The 21491-nt window shown below is 33.3% G+C and overlaps 2 long non-coding RNA genes and 1 pseudogene across 2 annotated transcripts; 1 reads left to right on the top strand and 2 right to left on the bottom strand.

The window, feature by feature from the left end:
- Nucleotides 1–1921: 1921 nt before the first annotated feature.
- Nucleotides 1922–8401, bottom strand: LOC139814897 (uncharacterized). Its single transcript, XR_011732613.1, has 4 exons — nucleotides 8260–8401; nucleotides 7942–7992; nucleotides 2302–2426; nucleotides 1922–2045 (listed from the first exon to the last, which is right to left on the bottom strand). It is a non-coding gene; the product is annotated as an uncharacterized lncRNA (long non-coding RNA).
- Nucleotides 8402–8527: 126 nt separating this feature from the next.
- Nucleotides 8528–17400, bottom strand: LOC139814898 (uncharacterized). Its single transcript, XR_011732614.1, has 5 exons — nucleotides 16551–17400; nucleotides 16174–16234; nucleotides 14769–14888; nucleotides 14444–14492; nucleotides 8528–8639 (listed from the first exon to the last, which is right to left on the bottom strand). It is a non-coding gene; the product is annotated as an uncharacterized lncRNA (long non-coding RNA).
- Nucleotides 9571–13960, top strand: LOC139814896 (ribosomal RNA processing protein 36 homolog; annotated as a pseudogene).
- Nucleotides 17401–21491: the final 4091 nt, after the last annotated feature.

Raw genomic sequence — 21491 nt, 5'->3', positions numbered from 1 at the left:
ATACATACGTAACGTGAACTATATAAATTTTTAGTACTGTTAATACATTTTGGAATATACCTAATATATGCTTATAATTTTTACTTTTTACTATTTTACGTCAAAATAAAATAAAATAAAGGACAAAGCATCTCGTAAATTATTTTTTAATAACTAATATTTTTATATGCAGATTTTTATAATTAGAACATTATTTTAAAAAGATTATATAATTTTATTTAAAAAATGGCTATGAGCTTTATGTGACTGAAAAATCAATTTTTTTTCGAAAATTTATTTAACGATTATTTTGTCTCTCTCCAGACCATAGAACTTTATTGTTTTAAATATTTTTGCCGGACTTAGTTTTCGAGATACTCGAGGTATTTTGTTTTAGACACACTATACTAGCTCTGTACATAATTTATACTGCACATTTTTAATACTCCAACTTTAGATAATCTATATACATATAATTCATGTCAGATTATTCACACTTAAAAATTTTTGAATATAAATCTGATACAGTTCTACTTATAATTTTTTATGTCATATATTCTGATGAATGTGTGTATATTTTCTATAATAATAAAATAATTAAGGACTCTCAATAATAATAAGAACATAAAAAGAAATTGGCAATAAGAGAGTCGATCGACGCGGTTATTAGTGCGTAATGTCAAAAGACAGATATATTTGCATATTACAAATTTCCGGACGTTTCGGCTCTTCTTCGAGCCATCATCAACGGTATAACCAGAGAGAAACCTGAGAGAGGCCATCCCGGCCTTTTTCGTCTGTTGCTGTGTTGCATTTTCCGACGCGCCGCCTGAGAAAGTGCAACTCAACTACGTCGTATCGCTCGGTAACCGCACATGGTTTGCGTCCGTGCTAATGGTTCGTGTCCGAACTAGCCAGCTGGAGGGGATATATTCTGGCCGCGGCGGCCGCGCTTCCATCTTGCGTATTACAATTAATAACGAATTACGATAATTAAAATTACAAAATTAAGATTACATTCTTCAAAATTATTACGAATTTTGTATCTCATAATTTTGAAAAATATAATCGTAATTTTATAATTTTAATTTTCAGATAAATGTCAAATTTTGCAAGCAAGAAGCTATTATTTGAGCGTTGATTCAAACCTTCACATTTATGTGAAATTTATAATAATTAACGATAATTTTTAAAATGTGAAATTCTATAGATAAATAATAAACACCGTTATTATCTTAATCGTCTTCTGTTGATTTCGTATAATATATCCGGCATTAGTATCATACAATTTCAAATTTATTATACGTTTCCTTATAATTCTTTATTACAATAATTTTCTTATAAATAATGTTACATATGGAGGGGTAAAAGCCATAGTGGTGTAAGTCAAATTTTTTAAAATATTGTCTTGTATGCATAGATGCAATTTATATATTGTATAGATTGTATTGATGTATAATTAACAGTACGAGTTACAATCCCTTCGTGTTCCTACCTACCCAAAGTATAATATCTCTATGTATAATATGTATATATTCCCCGCCTATCCATATTTCTATATCTTCATATAGCTACCTAATATTTCATATTCCTACCATATTTTTATTTACCTAACGCGTTATTTCTGCCCACCCGAATTTATTAGTTTATTTAGTTTTATTATTATTAGTTTATTTTATCAATATTAATTAGTCGCAACCGCGATACCCGAAATTAAAGAAGTAAAGATTTTTAAAGGGAGTTTAAAAAATTTTAAGTTCGCGATTAATTGAGAATTGAGATTAAGCTGGAGACGTCACTTTCCCGTCTCCGATTACGCGTTCCCATGTGTAAAAAATATTACCCTCCCTATATATGCACATTATACACTAAATTGGTGGTGTTCAACAAACGAAAAAAAGATTCTATAATATCTTTAGAAAAAATAAAAAATAACACTTACCAGAAGTGTTAAGTACGCCGATGCCCGATGCCTCTCCTAGGCCTCCACCTCCTCTCAGGCTGCTCGAGATGTCCATCGTGTTCCCTCGATGCGAAGCTGATGGTCCTTCCAGCGTGGATATTTTCTGTAACATAAAAATAATCGAATCGATTAAATAATTGTCACGCGCATCGAACATCTTATTCATTATTCAGATTAATGTTTTCTTAAATTACTTCTCCAAAAAAGATCTCTACGTTAGAATCAACTTGAATCAAATTTTTCAAATTATTCCTTTTTACTAATTTATATTTCGAAACACGGTATAATGTAGAAACTAAATAAGGATAAACGAAAAAAGGAATTCTATATTTTTTAGAAAAATAAAAAGTAACACTTACCAGAAGTGTTGGTACGTTGATGCCCGATGCCTATCCTAGGCCTCCTCCTCCTCTCAGGCTGCTCGGAATGTCAGCTACGCAGCATTCCCTCGCTGCTCCGATGTCACGTTCAGCGTCGTTATTTTCTGAAATATTCAAATGAACGATTCGATTAAGTAAAGACAGAAGAGATAGAAAATTTTTGGACATAAGTAACATAGTACGTAAAAATCAATTACACTCACCACTTTCTTTCAGGCTGCTCTGGCCGCAAAATCCACCTCCACCTTCGGGTCAAATAGGGGTCTCGAGCCACATTGAGACTCTTGGCAATGCAAAGCAAAATCAAGAAGCCATTTCGGCTATATTGCATTAATTTTACGACGTTGTTGCAATATAGTCGAAATGTTTCTCTCGCTTAATAGAAATGTAATTGCTAAAAGGAATTAAAAATTATTCTCTACCTTTTTTTTTTTTTTTTTTTTTACGTGGTGGAAATCTTCGAAAGACTCCCCCGCCCTGGTGTAGGGAGGGGGAGTGTCGGATTCTACGCGCACGCGTACCACCGTTACGAGGGGCGCTTCAGAGGACCGAAATCCCCTGAGCCTCCCTCAGCGTGGCATCGCGCGCCCATAGCCTACCGACTAAAACCACCACGAGCGACCCTGATCTAACTTTCTAAGGGTGGTGGATGTCGATCCGCAGACACACGCACCGCGCGACGCTACGCCCTATAATCCACCCGTAATCTCGCAGGGTTGGGTGGGTGTCGATCCGCAGACACACGCACCGCGCGACGCTACGCCCTATAATCCACCCGTAATCTCGCAGGGTTGGGTGGGTGTCGATCCGCAGACACACGCACCGCGCGACTCTACGCCCTATAATCCACCCGTAATCTCGCAGGGTTGGGTGGGTGTCGATCCGCAGACACACGCACCGCGCGACGCTACGCCCTATAATCCACCCGTAATCTCGCAGGGTTGGGTGGGTGTCGATCCGCAGACACACGCACCGCGCGACGCTACGCCCTATAATCCACCCGTAATCTCGCAGGGTTGGGTGGGTGTCGATCCGCAGACACACGCACCGCGCGACTCTACGCCCTATAATCCACCCGTAATCTCGCAGGGTTGGGTGGGTGTCGATCCGCAGACACACGCACCGCGCGACTCTACGCCCTATAATCCACCCGTAATCTCGCAGGGTTGGGTGGGTGTCGATCCGCAGACACACGCACCGCGCGACTCTACGCCCTATAATCCACCCGTAATCTCGCAGGGTTGGGTGGGTGTCGATCCGCAGACACACGCACCGCGCGACTCTACGCCCTATAATCCACCCGTAATCTCGCAGGGTTGGGTGGGTGTCGATCCGCAGACACACGCACCGCGCGACTCTACGCCCTATAATCCACCCGTAATCTCGCAGGGTTGGGTGGGTGTCGATCCGCAGACACACGCACCGCTCGACGCTACGCCCTATAATCCACCCGTAATCTCGCAGGGTTGGGTGGGTGTCGATCCGCAGACACACGCACCGCGCGACTCTACGCCCTATAATCCACCCGTAATCTCGCAGGGTTGGGTGGGTGTCGATCCGCAGACACACGCACCGCGCGACTCTACGCCCTATAATCCACCCGTAATCTCGCAGGGTTGGGTGGGTGTCGATCCGCAGACACACGCACCGCGCGACTCTACGCCCTATAATCCACCCGTAATCTCGCAGGGTTGGGTGGGTGTCGATCCGCAGACACACGCACCGCGCGACTCTACGCCCTATAATCCACCCGTAATCTCGCAGGGTTGGGTGGGTGTCGATCCGCAGACACACGCACCGCGCGACTCTACGCCCTATAATCCACCCGTAATCTCGCAGGGTTGGGTGGGTGTCGATCCGCAGACACACGCACCGCGCGACTCTACGCCCTATAATCCACCCGTAATCTCGCAGGGTTGGGTGGGTGTCGATCCGCAGACACACGCACCGCGCGACGCTACGCCCTATAATCCACCCGTAATCTCGCAGGGTTGGGTGGGTGTCGATCCGCAGACACACGCACCGCGCGACTCTACGCCCTATAATCCACCCGTAATCTCGCAGGGTTGGGTGGGTGTCGATCCGCAGACACACGCACCGCGCGACTCTACGCCCTATAATCCACCCGTAATCTCGCAGGGTTGGGTGGGTGTCGATCCGCAGACACACGCACCGCTCGACGCTACGCCCTATAATCCACCCGTAATCTCGCAGGGTTGGGTGGGTGTCGATCCGCAGACACACGCACCGCGCGACGCTACGCCCTATAATCCACCCGTAATCTCGCAGGGTTGGGTGGGTGTCGATCCGCAGACACACGCACCGCGCGACTCTACGCCCTATAATCCACCCGTAATCTCGCAGGGTTGGGTGGGTGGGTGTCGATCCGCAGACAGACACGCACCGCGCGACTCTACGCCCTATAATCCACCCGTAATCTCGCAGGGTTGGGTGGGTGTCGATCCGCAGACACACGCACCGCGCGACTCTACGCCCTATAATCCACCCGTAATCTCGCAGGGTTGGGTGGGTGTCGATCCGCAGACACACGCACCGCGCGACTCTACGCCCTATAATCCACCCGTAATCTCGCAGGGTTGGGTGGGTGTCGATCCGCAGACACACGCACCGCGCGACTCTACGCCCTATAATCCACCCGTAATCTCGCAGGGTTGGGTGGGTGTCGATCCGCAGACACACGCACCGCGCGACTCTACGCCCTATAATCCACCCGTAATCTCGCAGGGTTGGGTGGGTGTCGATCCGCAGACACACGCACCGCGCGAATCTACGCCCTATAATCCACCCGTAATCTCGCAGGGTTGGGTGGGTGTCGATCCGCAGACACACGCACCGCGCGACTCTACGCCCTATAATCCACCCGTAATCTCGCAGGGTTGGGTGGGTGTCGATCCGCAGACACACGCACCGCGCGACGCTACGCCCTATAATCCACCCGTAATCTCGCAGGGTTGGGTGGGTGTCGATCCGCAGACACACGCACCGCGCGACTCTACGCCCTACAATCCACCCGTAATCTCGCAGGGTTGGGTGGGTGTCGATCCGCAGACACACGCACCGCGCGACTCTACGCCCTATAATCCACCCGTAATCTCGCAGGGTTGGGTGGGTGTCGATCCGCAGACACACGCACCGCGCGACGCGACCTAGTATTAAATAAGTTTTTATATAAAAATTAGTATAATTAAATATACATTTAAGTTGTTATTAGATATTAAAAATATAATAATAATAAATAATTATATTTATTATTATTATATTAAGAATATTACTTTTATTTTGTCTATCATACAATTTTTTCTATCGAGTTATATCCCCTTGTCCCTGCCTACCCGAATCCCTACCTACCTACCCGTATCCTTACCTACCCGTATTCCAATCTATATAGTTCTATTTATTCATTTTCCTACCTATACATGTTATAATATCTAATACAAAGCTTTAATTTAGTCCGCGACCCGATTTATAAGGAATCTGATTTGCTGGTTGATTCAGCGGGATACCTCAAAGTGAAACCGATCACTTGAGATGTAAGAAATGTGAAAGGGATTCTAAGACACGCGCGATTCGGATTTAATAGCGATTTTTCCAATTTTGCACGTATGCAAAAAAATATAGAAAAAGTAGCCCTTTGGGACAAATAAATAAATATATAAAACAGTTTTATATGTTTCATCTCATACCTTATTTCATCTCAGTGGTCAATGTTGACCACTTATCTTTATCGTATCTAGTCTTCTTTCTTCAGGCCAGATTGGACTTACGTTTGTCGCTCCTGGCCATATACAATCTGATCGCATTTCGACCAGATCAAAGGGAAAAAAAATTCCTTCCATTGTCGTATCATTATCATTGCCGAAAGATAATATATTACGTTCGATTCGAATTACGCGCGAGTATCGATTGTAAAAAATAAACAACGAGAAGTTAATTTACAAAAAAATATTAATTTAAGAAATGACTGCACAAGATTGATCAAAAATATTTCTATTACTAATTCCGTATTTACTTTTGAAAATATTGATTGTCCATTTCTTTGTGATTTATTCGTTTAATTTGGAATTGTAATCAAGTACAGAAAAAAATTTTACTTTGCGTTCTATGAATATTGCGTTATACATAAATATCTCAATTATATCCCGCGAAAAATTAAAATTTATAATGTAGACGAAATTAAAAAATTAAGAATAAAAAATTTCTCAAAAAACCGGCCGCGAAAACATAAAGATGCGTTATTATGCACGTTTTTCAGGCGATACGCATCTTGAAAATATATCAAATAAGATATACAGAATAAATGACGTGAGATCCAAGAAAAAGAACTTCCCCCACACGTGGTATTATAATTAATGAATAATCGCGTTGTTATAATTGAATAATATATGCAAATCTTTATAAACTTTTGTATCGATATAAATATATCTCGTTATATTTTTCATTTTCTACCAAACGTATTTTTAACATATTCATATACATATATTACTGCATGCAAAATTGAATATATAATTGTATTATACGATTAATTCTAAAATAATTTAAAAAGTTTCAGCGTTTCTTGACAGAATATTTACAATCTCACGTCATATATTACTTGACTGGCACAAAGCCAATTTCTCAATCAAAAATAGATGGATGGGTTACAACAAATTAGGATAAAATTGATGCTTTATTAAAATAAATTTGAGCAATTAATAACAATTATCAAATTTTCCATAAAACAAATTGCATAATAAGACCAAAATATTTTTTATTCATGTATAATTTATGCATATTGTGGCTGAAATTAAATAAATTTACTAATTTATGCATATTGCACGCTTTTCTTTATACTAATATTCTAAATATATATATATATATATATGTATATTGTTTCCTTGCATCAATTTATATTATATTTAATCTTGGATAAACATATGGAAAGGAATAAATGAGAATAAAGGAATAAATAAAACATTCTAACTAATTTACAATTTTTCCCTATCAACAGATACTTTTTTTAAACATCTAACATGATATCTCTTTTGTTTAAAAAAATAATTCTTTAAAAAAATCTAAATAAAAATTTATTGACTACAATACAATTTAAAAAATCATAACTTTAATTATCAGAGCATTATTTTATTCCTTGTTTCTTTTTCTTGGTTTTTATTAGGTTGGTCAATAAGTCCGTGCGGTTTTTTACTTGAACATTTATAAGTAAAAAACCGCGCGGACTTATTGGCCAACCTAATACTTTAACTGTAAATAGAATTGACAAATTTTATTCAATAGTTATTTATAAAAAAACGCGGCAGTTCGTCAACGTAACTCGACGAACGATGATGAACTCTTTGCGAGCTCCGTGCGTGCGAAGTGTGCGAGTATTTCCTCAAGCACAATCGCATAATATATCGATAAATAAGTGATACCAAGATTAAATATATACCATAATTAATTTTAACCCATCCATTTTAAGGCAACGGATCTACGAGATGTAATAATATTTTCATACTATAAATTATTGTAATTTGACATGTAGGAGATATATTTTTGCTCTATATTTAATTATATATATTCGTAGATTCGTTACCTCAATAAAAAAATTTTTCATTGACTCACCGATTCGATGCGCAACGGGCGGAGTTATGCAGCCACGTAGCTACGGTGACACTGTAACATACAAACAGAAGATTTAAATTAAAAACCGCTCAAAATTATTAACATTTGAAAAGTTGATTCTTACGCGTCTCTAATTCGTCTTTCAGTAAAATATTTAGCAATACAATTATCTGTTTATCGAAAAAGATCTTTGCAAGAATAACATTTTAGATAACTTCTCTTTTTTTAATTACTTTTAACTTATCAAAATTTAAATAAAACAATTCGAATAAATAGAGACAAATTATTAATTTTACGTAGCTAAGAGATGATACTTACCCCAAGGTTGCTCCGTCGGTGCCCGATGTCTCTCTCCAGACCTCCTCCTCCTCTCAGGACGTCAGGCTTCCTCCTCTCACCGCACAGGACACTCGCGAGAAACACTCGCGGATAATAAACTACAATCGCGCGCGGACTAATTTCATTAAAAGTCTTTCTCGCGCGATACTGTACGGCACTCCCGTTTAAAAAAAGTCCTTTAGTCCGATTACTTGAACGGCACTCCCGAAGCAAACGCGACGAACCGGCTGCGGTTCGTTTATTCAATTAATTCGGCGGACGAGAGTACGTTAGCTTCCCCGTCTTTGAATTTTTACCCAAGCAGAACAAGAGTTTTGCTTGGATAAATGCGAAGATACTCCTTCCCGCGTCGATATTTTCTGTAACATAAAAATAATCGAATCGATTATAGTATATTGTGCACCAAGGGGCGAAAGTAGCACACGATGGGCGCAATAAACTGCGCGCTGATTATTTGTCGGACTTGAAACACAGCTATCGTTGGAACATTAATACCCTTCCCTCCTCGGAATTAAATCTACACAATTTAATTATTTAAAAAACTGTAAAGAAATTATTGTGAAAAATATTAATGTTCCAACAATAGCTGTGTTTCAAGTCCGACAAATAATCGGCGCGCAGTTTATTAAGTTGGAATATATGTATATACGTACGTATATACATTTTAATTCGTTACTTCTGTAACTATTAATTCTCTATTTGCGCACCACGTACCGCGCTTGACTCGTATCGTCGTCTATTAATTTTTAGAATATAATTAAAGAATATAATTTTTACAAAGAATAAGCATTAATTAGTGAATTTAATATTTACACTACAATTTTGGAATTGAAAGATTGGATTATTTCCTCTATTTTGTATTTTAGATGTTGATTCAGATGTATCTTCAGTCATGATACAGTCAGCAAGCGACACAAGTCGACACAAACGTCGTTTTATCTTTCTTTTTTGGCAATGAGTAACAAAGACAAAACGACACTTGTGTCGACTTGTCACTTGCTGGAAAGCTTCCTATATATGTTTTAAGATTTCCCCGTTACTTTACTTTCCGCCCGCCAAACAGGGACGAAAGTGGTCACTTTTCTCCCTCTCTACAGGCATGGAAAGTCGAACTTTCCGTGGAGGTGTTGTGAAAAAAAGTAGTATGTGTATTTAGATTATTGGTAGCATAATAAAGAAGTCGAGATCTGTAACGTAGAGCAGGAAAATTTTTGTTCATCTCTTTATGCTGCCACTTTTACATCTATAAAATGTGCAAGGTTCTTTGTTATATTGCAATTAATTTTATTTAAAAAAGAATTTATTACTTTTATTACTTTTTCCCAGAGCAAAAGCGTTGCAGAAGCAGTGTTCCATATGCTCGAAAATAATCATTTCATTGAACTATGGAAATGTCTGCAAATTGTTATAATGCGGAGCCAAAAACCAATAGAGGTTACAATTCTTTGTCTCATGCCAGCACTATCTCTCAATTCCTTTACAACGGTAAGAACAACTTTCAAATTGATTAAAAAGTTGATTAAAGATTGCTAACATATCGTTTATAATAGTTATTTGGCATCATACACACAATTCTACATTTTTACAAGTTTACTATCAACATATTATTTTTTATTATTATTTATAATTTAAACTATAAAATAGTAAAAATGGTCTTTAAACATTAGAAACATGAATAAATTTGCAAGTAAACCTATTGCAATACTATTTATTTCCTTTCTTTTTTGCCGTTTGTTTATTTTTATGCATTCTATATTTTTATTTGCGTGTGTGTGTGTGTGTGTGTGTGTGTGTGTGTGTGTGTGTGTTCATCTAACTAACAATAAGTCATTCATTCTTTTTATTCTACGTATGGTTATAATCACACATATATAAATAGCAAGAACATAAAACGACAAATTAAAAAAATAAATAAAAGGTCAAAGGATAAAGAAATTTAGATTTAATTATACAATTTCTAATAATAGTATTTTTTAAATAATTTGTACATATTTATATAATGTAATGTATGTTATATATAAAGATTATAACAATTTAGTGGTAGGTTTAATATACATTTTTTGACATAATTTCAAGAACGTCTTATCATTCCGTAATTAAAGTATTATTATTTTTTAATTAACAAATTATTTTGACATTGCTATAAAAAAGTCAGAATACTGTGTTATTATTAATCTTTCTTACTAATTTATTCCTTTGTTAGTTTTTTATTCATACTTAATTTACTTAATTATTATTTATTTAGTAAAGAATTGTTAACAGATGTAATAAATGTATGTATTTTTACTTTAAAATGCGTAAAGAATAATAGCACATACATTTTTATGTATTATCAAAAACTTACTTTGTTGTATGTTACAGTATCTTTCGACTATACTCTCCTATTTTACAACACTGCGAGTAGTGCTGGACGATGATAAAAGTTAACAGTAAACTCAGTATGTTAAAATAGTTACAATAGTATTGATTAGTCAATACAATATAAGGGTTGTCTCGGCAAACTACTGGTTTGATTTGAAGATAATATTAAATTTAGTTAGAATTATTATCGCACTGCTATATTCATTAATTTTTATTATATGTTCTAATTTTTCATAACACTCATGCAATGTTTAATATCATTAATCACAATACTAACCAATAAAATATAAGGATCGAGCGACTTGGAGTCTCTCTCTCTCTCTCTCTCTCTCTCTCTCTCTCTCTCCCCCTCTCTCTCTCTCTCAACTTCTATTGGCTATTCTGAAAAGTTTCTTTTATTAAAAATCAGAAACTGAAAAACTGATCTTCCCTAATACAATATATTAATTTCAATAATATTACCAATATTACGTTTTGAAAAATTAGAACATATAATAAAAATTAATGAATATAGCACTGCGACAATAATTCTAATATTATCTAAATTTAATATTATCTTCAAATCAAACCAGTAGTTTGCCGAGACAACCCTTATATTGTATTAACTAATCAATACTATTGTAACTATTTTAACATACTGAGTTTACTGTTAACTTTTATCATCGTCCATCATTACTCGCAGTGTTGTAAAATAGGAGAGTATAGTCGAAAGATACTGTAACATACAACAAAGTAAGTTTTTGATAATACATAAAAATATATTTGCTATTATTCTTTACGCATTTTAAAGTAAAAATACATACATTTATTACATCTGTTAATAATTCTTTAATAAATAATTAAGTGAATTAATTATGAATAAAAAACTAACAAAGGAATAAATTAGTAAGAAAGATTAATAATAATACAGTATTCTGACTTTTTTATAGCAATGTCAAAATAATTTGTTAATTAAAAAAATTAAAACACTTTAATTACGGAATGATAAGACGTTCTTGAAATTATGTCAAAAAATGTATATTAAACCTACCACTTGATTGTTATAATCTTTATATATAACATACATTACATTACCTGTATATTAATGTACAAATTATTTAAAAAATACTATTAATATAGGAATTGTATAATCAAATCTAAATATTTTTTATCCTTTGACCTTTTATTTTTTTTACGATATTAAGCAATAATATTAATATCCCTCCCATTGTCATATCCCTCCCTCCTGATTCGGTGTGAGGGATACTTTACTCCGGTCGCAATGGATTCATGTGTACAACGCCAGTGCAGTAATATGCATAAAATGTACAATGTGATAAAGTAATATACATATAACGCATAAAGCGATATGTATAATGTATCCCCGATAGGTAACCACATATGTTCCTTATTTTTGTTCTGTCACTTTCTTTAACACTTATTTATTAAAAAAAGAATTAGTTCAACTGATATATAATCTGCAGCTATAAGTCACATTAATAAATATATGATATTAATTAAATTATATTTAATTAAAAGGAAAGAAGTCAGTGTGTCGATGTTGAGAGAAAAATCAAATATTGATTAATCAAAAGGCAAATTATTGATTATCGTTATTTCGATTAATCGAGAAACCGCCGGTAAATGTTTAGTATAACGCTCTTTCTTCCAATTTTCTTGAAATTTTGTAAAATAGTTTATTTTTGTGTGTAAAATACATTCTGAGAAGGAAAATCGTCGCTCATGTCTCGTTTTTTTTTATTTAATTTCAAAATTTTATGATGTCGGTAAGTAGCAAAATGATAATTTACGTTTTTAAAATACTGCAACTTCATTTGTTACTATATTCACAAATTAAGTTGTCCGCATACTTATTAAAAAGTAACAAATAAAGTTGCGCAGTATTTTAAAAACGTAAGTTTTCATTTTGCTACTTACCGACATCATAAAATTTTGAAATTAAATAAAAAAAAACGAGACATGAGAGCAACGATTTTCCTTCTCAGAATGTATTTTACACACAAAAATAAACTTTTTGACAAAATTTCAAGAAAATCGGAGGGATGAGCGTTATACTAAACATTTACCATTTTGTTATAGAGATTGATAAATTTGTATTCCAATTACATCTTAGGACTCAACATGAATGATGAAAAAGAGTCCCTACTTACAGAAGATAAAGATCGTGTAAGTTTTTCTTCATTTTTACTACTTATTTTTACTACATATTATTAAATGCTTTTATTTAGGTTAATTTTAATTAACACAGCACTATTATTACAAGAAAAGTTTATATATTTGTGGGTGGTAACATGCTCCGAATTGTTTGTGTTTTAGGAACAAGTACGAGAGGAATTAAAACATATGAGTTTTGAGGATTTACAGAAATTAAAAGAGAAATTAGGTACCAAGGTATACAATGAGACAATATTTGGAAAGAAAAGTAAGAAAAAAACTGAGAAAATAGAGTTTAAACGAGAAAATAAGAATAAGCCACGAGAGATTTCTGCTAAAAAGTCAGTTCCGAGATATAAAGAGTTAACTCGAGTAAAAAAATTTGTATCTCGGGACCCTAGATTTGATAGTTTATGTGATATGTTTGATGAGAAGGCCTTCAGACATTCTTATGCATTTATTAACAAGTTACGAGAAAACGACCTCAAAACTTTACAAAAAAATTGAAAGAAACGACAGATCTAAAAGTTATAAAGAAAATAAAATATCTCATTCAGAGGCTTGAAAATCAGTTAAGGGAGAAAAAAAAAAGAAAGAGAAAGCAGAAAAGAAGCGGCAAAAAAAGGAAGAGCTACTAGAATCTGTTAAACGAGGAGAGAAGCCTATCTTCAAGAAAAGATGTAAGTTTAGCTTATCGTTAACATAATACTGATTGATATTATATTGTTTTATTTTATCTTATTTGTCTTTTGCAGCTGAGAAGAAAGTCTTGGATATGGTCTCACAGTATGAAGAATTGAAAAATATAGGTAAACTAAAGAAGATATTCAGAGACTGCAAAAAATGAATAAACATAAAGAAGGACAAAATTGAAAGCAGACAAAACGGAGTGAAACACATATATATATGTACATATATGTACATTTACACACAAAAAAATGTTTCCATAATTTTTTCTAATATCTATGGAACTATTTATCTTTATTAAGATACAACTCTAGATATAGATATAAATATTTTATTTTTGTTGTCTAAATTCTATTGTCTAGAAAAAAAAAACTTTACATTCTTTTAAGTTAAAACATTCAATATATATCTAATATATATTATTATTAATATATTAAAATAAGTTCAAATAGCTTCACAATAACTTTAAAACGTTAAAACTTTTACACTTTAAAACGGGTCCTTATTTTAATTCTATTAATATTATTATTAATAGGATTAAAATAAAGACTTATTTTAAAGTTTTAACGTTATAAAGTTTATTGAACTATACTTATTTTAAATATATTAAAAATAATATATATATTGAATGTTTTAACTTAAAAGAATATAAAGTTTTATTTTCCTAAACAATAGAATTCAGACAAATAAAATAATGATCCGTTAATTTCTATTTATTGTATTTTTTCTCTGTGTACCTGTGCGAGTGTAGCCTCAAGCACATTAGCACACCAAATTGAATAACGCAAAACGAGTCCGAGATGAAATATTTGTTATAATTCGTTATAGCTCCATTTTAAGATAACGGATCTATGAGATTCTATATTTATTTTTAATACAATTATAATGATGCAGAAATATGTATATCTCATACAATTTTCATAGATCCGTTATCTCATTAATAATCCTTTTTGTCACTCACCAATCGACAGTGGAGTTGTCAGCCACGTACAATCAGCGCCACAATAATTCTGTAATATACAAACATAAAATTTAAATTAAAACGCTCAAAATATAATTAATAATTCAAAAGATAATTCTTACATACATAAAATTTCTTAATGGTTTTTCATTAAATATCTATTAAAATAATTAAATATCTATTAAAATAATTACATTTTTCAAAAAGAATTTGCACAAAAATAAATTTTTATAAAATTTCAGATTAATTTTTTTCTCTAATTATTATTTTTTAAATCATCAAAACAAAACAACTAATTTTAGTACAAATAAGCAATAATGCTTACCGCAATGTTACTCCAACGGTGTCCGATACCTTTTCTAGGCCTCCTCAGTCTCCTCCCGGGTTCTTTCATCTGAACCCTTTTCTTTACTCACACAGCAGAGAAGTTATACACAAAATTGATCTGTAACATACAAAAATATTTAAATAAAAATAATGTCTAAAATAAATATGGATTTCTTGTTATAAGAAAAAGATAATGCTTAATATATTTTATATACACATATACAAAAAATATTTATAGATACCTATATAGTATGTTGCTTGCTTCCACTAATTTAAAGAAATATTTGATTTCGGACGAATAGAGGAAAGAGATTAAAAGAAACATGCTTAAAATAAAAAAAAAAATAACTTTTGCACGCAAGTTTTATTTGTAATTTCAATAAATTTTTAATAAAACAATAACATCTTAATAACAATACTTTTTTTAAATATTAACTTGTATAAAATTTGATAAGAAAAAAAATCTAATTCTGATATAATCTAAACTATTATAAACTTTAATTATTTAAAAATTATTTAGAAATAGAAATATCTATTAATAAGTAATATTTTATATATATTGGTTGATATTAATCATGTCATAAATAATTTATTAAAATATTTCAAAAATTGTAAAATATAATCTAAAATATTTTATTTATTAAACAATTAAACATGCAATACACTATATATACAGTATATTACATATTTAGTACATTATCTAATAAATAAAATATTTTAGATTATATTTTAAGATTTATTAAATACACTTAATAAATTATTTATGACATGACTAATATTAACAAATATATATAAAATATTACTTGTTAATATATCAAATATTTCTAAATAATTAAAATTTATAATAGTATATATTATATCAGGATTCGATTTTTTCTTATCAAATTTTATACAAGTTGATATCTGAAAAATGCATTATCATTAAGATGTTATTCTTTGATTAAAAATGTATTGAAATTACGAATAAAACTTGTGTGTAAAAGTAATTTTTTTATTTTTATTTTAAGCATGTATTTCTTTTAACCTCTTCCCTATATATTTGTCCTAAATTAAATACTTTATAAAGTGGTGTGTAAGCAAGCAAGCAATATTGCTTTTTCGCGTAGGTTTGCCATATCTTGTATGATACTTTCAGTCATTGTATTCTAATGATTATTTGTAATCGCCTTTAATAAATATTTTGTTTGTTTTAGAAAACAGATGTGAGTGCCACGAAGAAATAACAATACGGAAAAAAAGAAGAGCCAAAATTAAGGAAGCGAAGACCAAATGTATCAGATCGCGAGGTAAGCATTTAATAATCTATAATCTTTTATTAATAATTGTTACTGATGGAAATAAATATTTATTTGCGCAGTGTCGTTTTCAGATCACTTTATAATATATACACATGTTAAACTTACCAATTAAATAAGTTGCGATGCCACTCGTTTCGGAGCCGATCCGTCTCGTATTCGTCGCGTTCTGAAAATAAAAAGAGAACGTAATTAATATGACGAAGGCGCTTCATCGTCTCCTGTTCGGCAATTTCTTGTACCGAAAGCGTCGCGGCGCGCGGCGTCGCGGCGCGTCCTCGATATTCGCGACATTCGAAAATATGATCGCTTTCGCGATTACCCTCGCAACGCGTCTTCTGCCGAACAAGTGTGTGTGTGTGTATCGCGGAGAGAATACGTATTTTCAAGAATCATTATAATACCCGAGCGTCGCGTCGAATCTATACTACGCGATAGATACCACAGTGAATAATACATGCAAGATCAATATGTGTCAAACTTACCAATTAAATGATTCGCGACGCCACTCGTTCCGGAGCCGATCCGTTCCGTGCCCGCCACTCTCTGGAAATGAAAGGGAAGGGAGTACGTCATCAATATGGCGGAGGCGCTTCGTTTCCGCGCGGCAACTTCACGCGTCAAAAGCGCCGCGGCGTCGCTACGCGTTCCGTACCCAACTTCGCGATCATGATTTTTCCGAACTTTGAGAAATCAAATATTTACTAACTCGCTTATTACTACAATTGTTCTTTTGCATTCTAGCGAATAGCGTATTAATATTTATTGGCAAATATCCGCGATATTCGCGGCACGACACTCGAAAATACGATCGTCACTTTCGCGATTGCTCGTGCGACGCGCCTTCGGCCGGACAAGTATCGCGGAATACGTATTTTTAAGAAATATCAATACCCGAGCGCTAAATCTATGTTACGCGATAGATACCGCAGTGAATATAATGCATGCAAGATTAATATGTGTTATACTTACCAATTAAATGAGTCGCGACGTCGCTCGTTCCGGAGCCGATCCGTTCCGTGTCAGCCGCCTTCTGGAATTGGACATGGAAGGAGAAGGTTATACGTCATCAATATGGCGGAGGCGCTTCCCGCGTTTCCCGCGCGCCGCGGCAACTTCAAAAGCGCCGCGGCGTCACTACACGTCTCGTTTTTACTTTCGCGTTTATGCATTTGTCTCATTTTAACAATAAATGCCATACGCTTGCCTCACACAGCAGTCAGTTTTCCCTTTATGATTCTGATATGAGTTAAACATATAGATACAAGTTGATATTGTAGATTTGTAGTTTGATATCTGCAATATTTGCAATATCGTTTAATAATATATACCATGATCCCCTCCAGCTGGCTAGTTTGGACACGAACCATTAGCACGGACGCAAACCATGTGCGGTTACCGAGCGATACGACGTAGTTGAGTTGCACTTTCTCAGGCGGCGCGTCGGAAAATGCAACACAGCAACACACGAAAAAGGCCGGGATCCGGGATGGCCTCTCTCAGGTTTCTCTCTGGTATAACAATAAACCATTCTCCATCATAACCATGAGCCTTCGCGCGGATTAGGGGGTCGGAAAACCATGAGAACTAAATGATTGCTATCAGATAGTCCGGAGAACGGAAGATGGTCAACAATAATATAAAATTACATTAAAGATTAAAGTGCCTATGACATATTATTGTCACGATAGATCGCACGACACTGTATAGCATCTGATAACAATCATTTAGTTCTCATGATTTTCCGACCTCCTAATCCGAAGGCTCATGATGGAGAATAATTTATTGTTGTACCGTTGATGATGAGCCGAAACGTCCGGTAATATGCAAATATATCTGTCTTTTGACATTACGCACTAATAATAACCGCGTCGACTCTCATATTGCCAATTTCTTTTTACAAAATTATAAATAGAAATTATAAATTATAAATAGATCTATTATATAGTTATTCGGATTATAGATCATAGTCAGTCTTTAACGCTAAACATAATTATTTCATTTTGAATTTTATTTATTTTGTATTGAATGTTGGATAGTCCTGCAATATTATGACGACCTGACAATCGAATAATTTATAGATTTGATATTAAATATGAGCGAAAAGTTAGAGAAAATAAAGGAATCACAATGCATAATATATGCGTATATTAACTAGCAAAAAATTAACGAAGCTTATGTTAGAATTGCATAAATATACTATATCGCCAAAATATTTTACAGATAAGTTATAAATATGATAGTGTATAATATGTAAATAAATAATACAAAATCCGTGATATTAATTATTAGAATCTCTTCGTTACAAAGTAAATTGAACCTATCATTTATTTCGTTCCACTGACAAGAGATAAGTTTAATAATTTAATGTTTTGTGATCTCTCTCTCTCTCTCTCTCTCTCTCTCTCTCTTTCTCTCTCTCTCTCTCTCTCACAACGAGAGGAATAATACAATGCAAACATAACATCTTAGTACTTACAGTAATAACTGAGACTTTATTCACGACACGTTCTCTACATTAATTTCAGTACAAATGCGAGCTTCTCTCGCTTTAATCCATGAATCTACTTCTTGCAAAATATAAATTTAACAAATATTACTGCTCTTAAATGTAACGTCAAGTTAAATTAAAGCAATGTAGAGATGGATTTAACGCAATATAATCTAATATAACTCAGGTTCTTTTCGTTCATTAATTCAAAAGATTGTGGAATCTCGAAATCTGTACAGTAATTAGACATTTAACATTGCTATGTAGGTTCTTGGCGTTATTTAAATTTTATGATAATCTAAAAAAGTATAGTAGATATATAGCAACATTATATCTATATCTTATAAATATTTGGCATAGATAGCAAGAAAACAAGATTTATTCCTTACTATTTTATATTCATTACTATTTTATGTAATTGTATTAAGAAATAGATAAAATTATAAAAATAAATCAATAATTTTATTCAATGAATCTCCTAACGCGAAAATAAAACAAAGAAATATAGTAAATTAATTGAATGAGTTAAAATGATATTTGTTAGTACAATTAATACAAGACGATAGAAATTTTTGTTCAACAACAAAAATGTATACAGTCTCATTAGAGTATCATAAATTATACAATATAGGGGAGAATACGTATATCTTGAAATAAATCAAATTTCTCTAGGGATTTGTCTTTGTTACGTATAAAAATAGAGAATCGATTGGAAGCGTTTACAAGAGAAAAGAAGATAAGGTTTCGTTTCAAATAAAAATTTATATCTATGTAAATACATTGAATTCAAATAATGGTCAGTCCTCTTATTTGTGTCAGATATGTATATTTATTAAACATATTAAATTAAATTATCATATGCATGATATACATACATATTCACACGTTTATAAATAAATCAGTTACTTTAATATTTCCATCGTTTTTAATAATACGAATAAATATTTGAGGAAAAAATTGTACAGTGCAAAGGGACAGGTATTATGATTAACAAAATGTTTTGTTCAAAATCTTTCTTTTTAGATTTGAAGATTATTGATGTTTTTTTAATTTTAACTATCTATTTTCATTATTATATTATATTGCAATGGATGTTAAAATAATATAACAATATGATGTTCACATAATCTTGAATGCAAAATTTAATTGCATTTAAATTATTTTAATATTTTCTTCAAGTTTATATAAATATTTTAATGATAAATTACTACTTACTAAATGTATTATTTAATCAACGTTCGTATCTAGTTTCTCTTTATGTTAGGCTTGATGCTTTCAGCGCTGTAAGCATCATTCTATCTTCGTTGCACATCGAATATCAAACAAAGATAGAGCGATACTTTCAGCGCTGAAAGCGTTCAAACGAACGCAACCTTAATATCAATCCCATAAACGTTTGAAATGTGAAGTAATTTGATCTCTCTGCATTGATTTCCTTAACACAAGAAATAAATAATGTTTCTTCTTCTATAATATTCGGATAAATTGTCGCATCACATACTCGAATTATTTTTATATAACTCGCATAGTTATTTGTGCTTTGACAACTCACAATAAATTTTTAAATACAAATTTTTGTATTGGAGATTATTTGAAAGCCATTTTATATATTTTCTTAAATTTATCTTAGCATTCTATAATAATTACATTTAAAGAATCTATAATATTATAAAATGACCATCTCTCAAATTAAAAAGAATATAATCTAAAACTATTATAAATACTTTGTTAATCATATATCATTCGTACTCTCACACTATACAACTTCTTTTTAAAACTACATTTATTCGTTAGAAATAGTGAAGATATTACGATGACCTTCTCTATAATAAACCGTTTTGTAAGTACACTTCGCGCACATATGCAGCGATAGCAAAGCGAAGAGATTAAATCCTTTTTTTGTTCACGTAAAAGAAATTAAACTAGAATCAGAACCAAACTTAATTGGTAATTAATTCAATTGACAGAATTGCATAAACCAAAATTTTGAACTATTGTACCTATAATAATCCAATCTTCTTTTCATGCGATAAACAACAAAACATTAATGATTCTATTCATATTAACAAAATACTTCAGACCTTCGATTAAATAAATTGCGGTCGAAGTAACTCTTGATAATTTGGCAGTCTGACTTATCGTTGATCGTTACTACTTGCAAGCATGCATAGGTTCGCACTATAACAGCTATGACCACTTGGACAAAGAGAAGATAGTAATAAACCAAAATTTCTAACTATATGATTCGTTCTATCTAATCCAATCTTTTTTTCATAATAAACAACGAAACATTAATAATTATATTCATGTTAACTCATTAAGTTCTAGGAGGCCTCTACACGCTTTTCTGTTTTAAATCCTTGCAATTTCGGATTCTAATCAAAATTTTTAGACCGCAATTAGTATTTAGGGATAAAAAGAATTGTTCTTTCCGAAAATCTAGTCAGTAATAAGGCGGGACATATGAAAAAGAAAAGATATAAAGGTTAAAAGAGAAAATAAGAAAAGTAAGTGATTGTCTTTTGACAAATATTCATCTAATAAATAATTTCTTCTTTCTTGAGTAGAATAAATTGATGCAATTATTATTTAAGCGATCTATAAAAATTTTATAGATTTTTTAGGAAGGTAGTCGGAATTATTTATTAGCTGAATATTTTTCAGTAAGAAAGGAGGGATTACTTTTTTTAAATCTTTCTCAACCTTTATATCTTTTTTCTTATCAGATATCCCATCCCGTCCAGATTTTCGGAAAGAGCAACTCTTTTCACCTTTGAATACAAATCTAAAAATTTTAATTAGGACCCGAGTTACACAAGGATTTAAACAAAGAGAGCGCGTAGGGATATCTTAAAACTCAATGGGTTAATAGAATAGTTGAGAAATGACTTAATAATCGCCGATTAAATTAATCGGAGTTTAGTCGAAGTCACCC

Source organism: Temnothorax longispinosus, chromosome 6 (genome assembly GCF_030848805.1).
Source record: "Temnothorax longispinosus isolate EJ_2023e chromosome 6, Tlon_JGU_v1, whole genome shotgun sequence".
Taxonomy (NCBI): Eukaryota; Metazoa; Arthropoda; class Insecta; order Hymenoptera; family Formicidae; genus Temnothorax; species Temnothorax longispinosus.
Note: the sequence above shows the minus strand (reverse complement) of the source record. Positions and strands in the feature narration are given on the sequence as shown.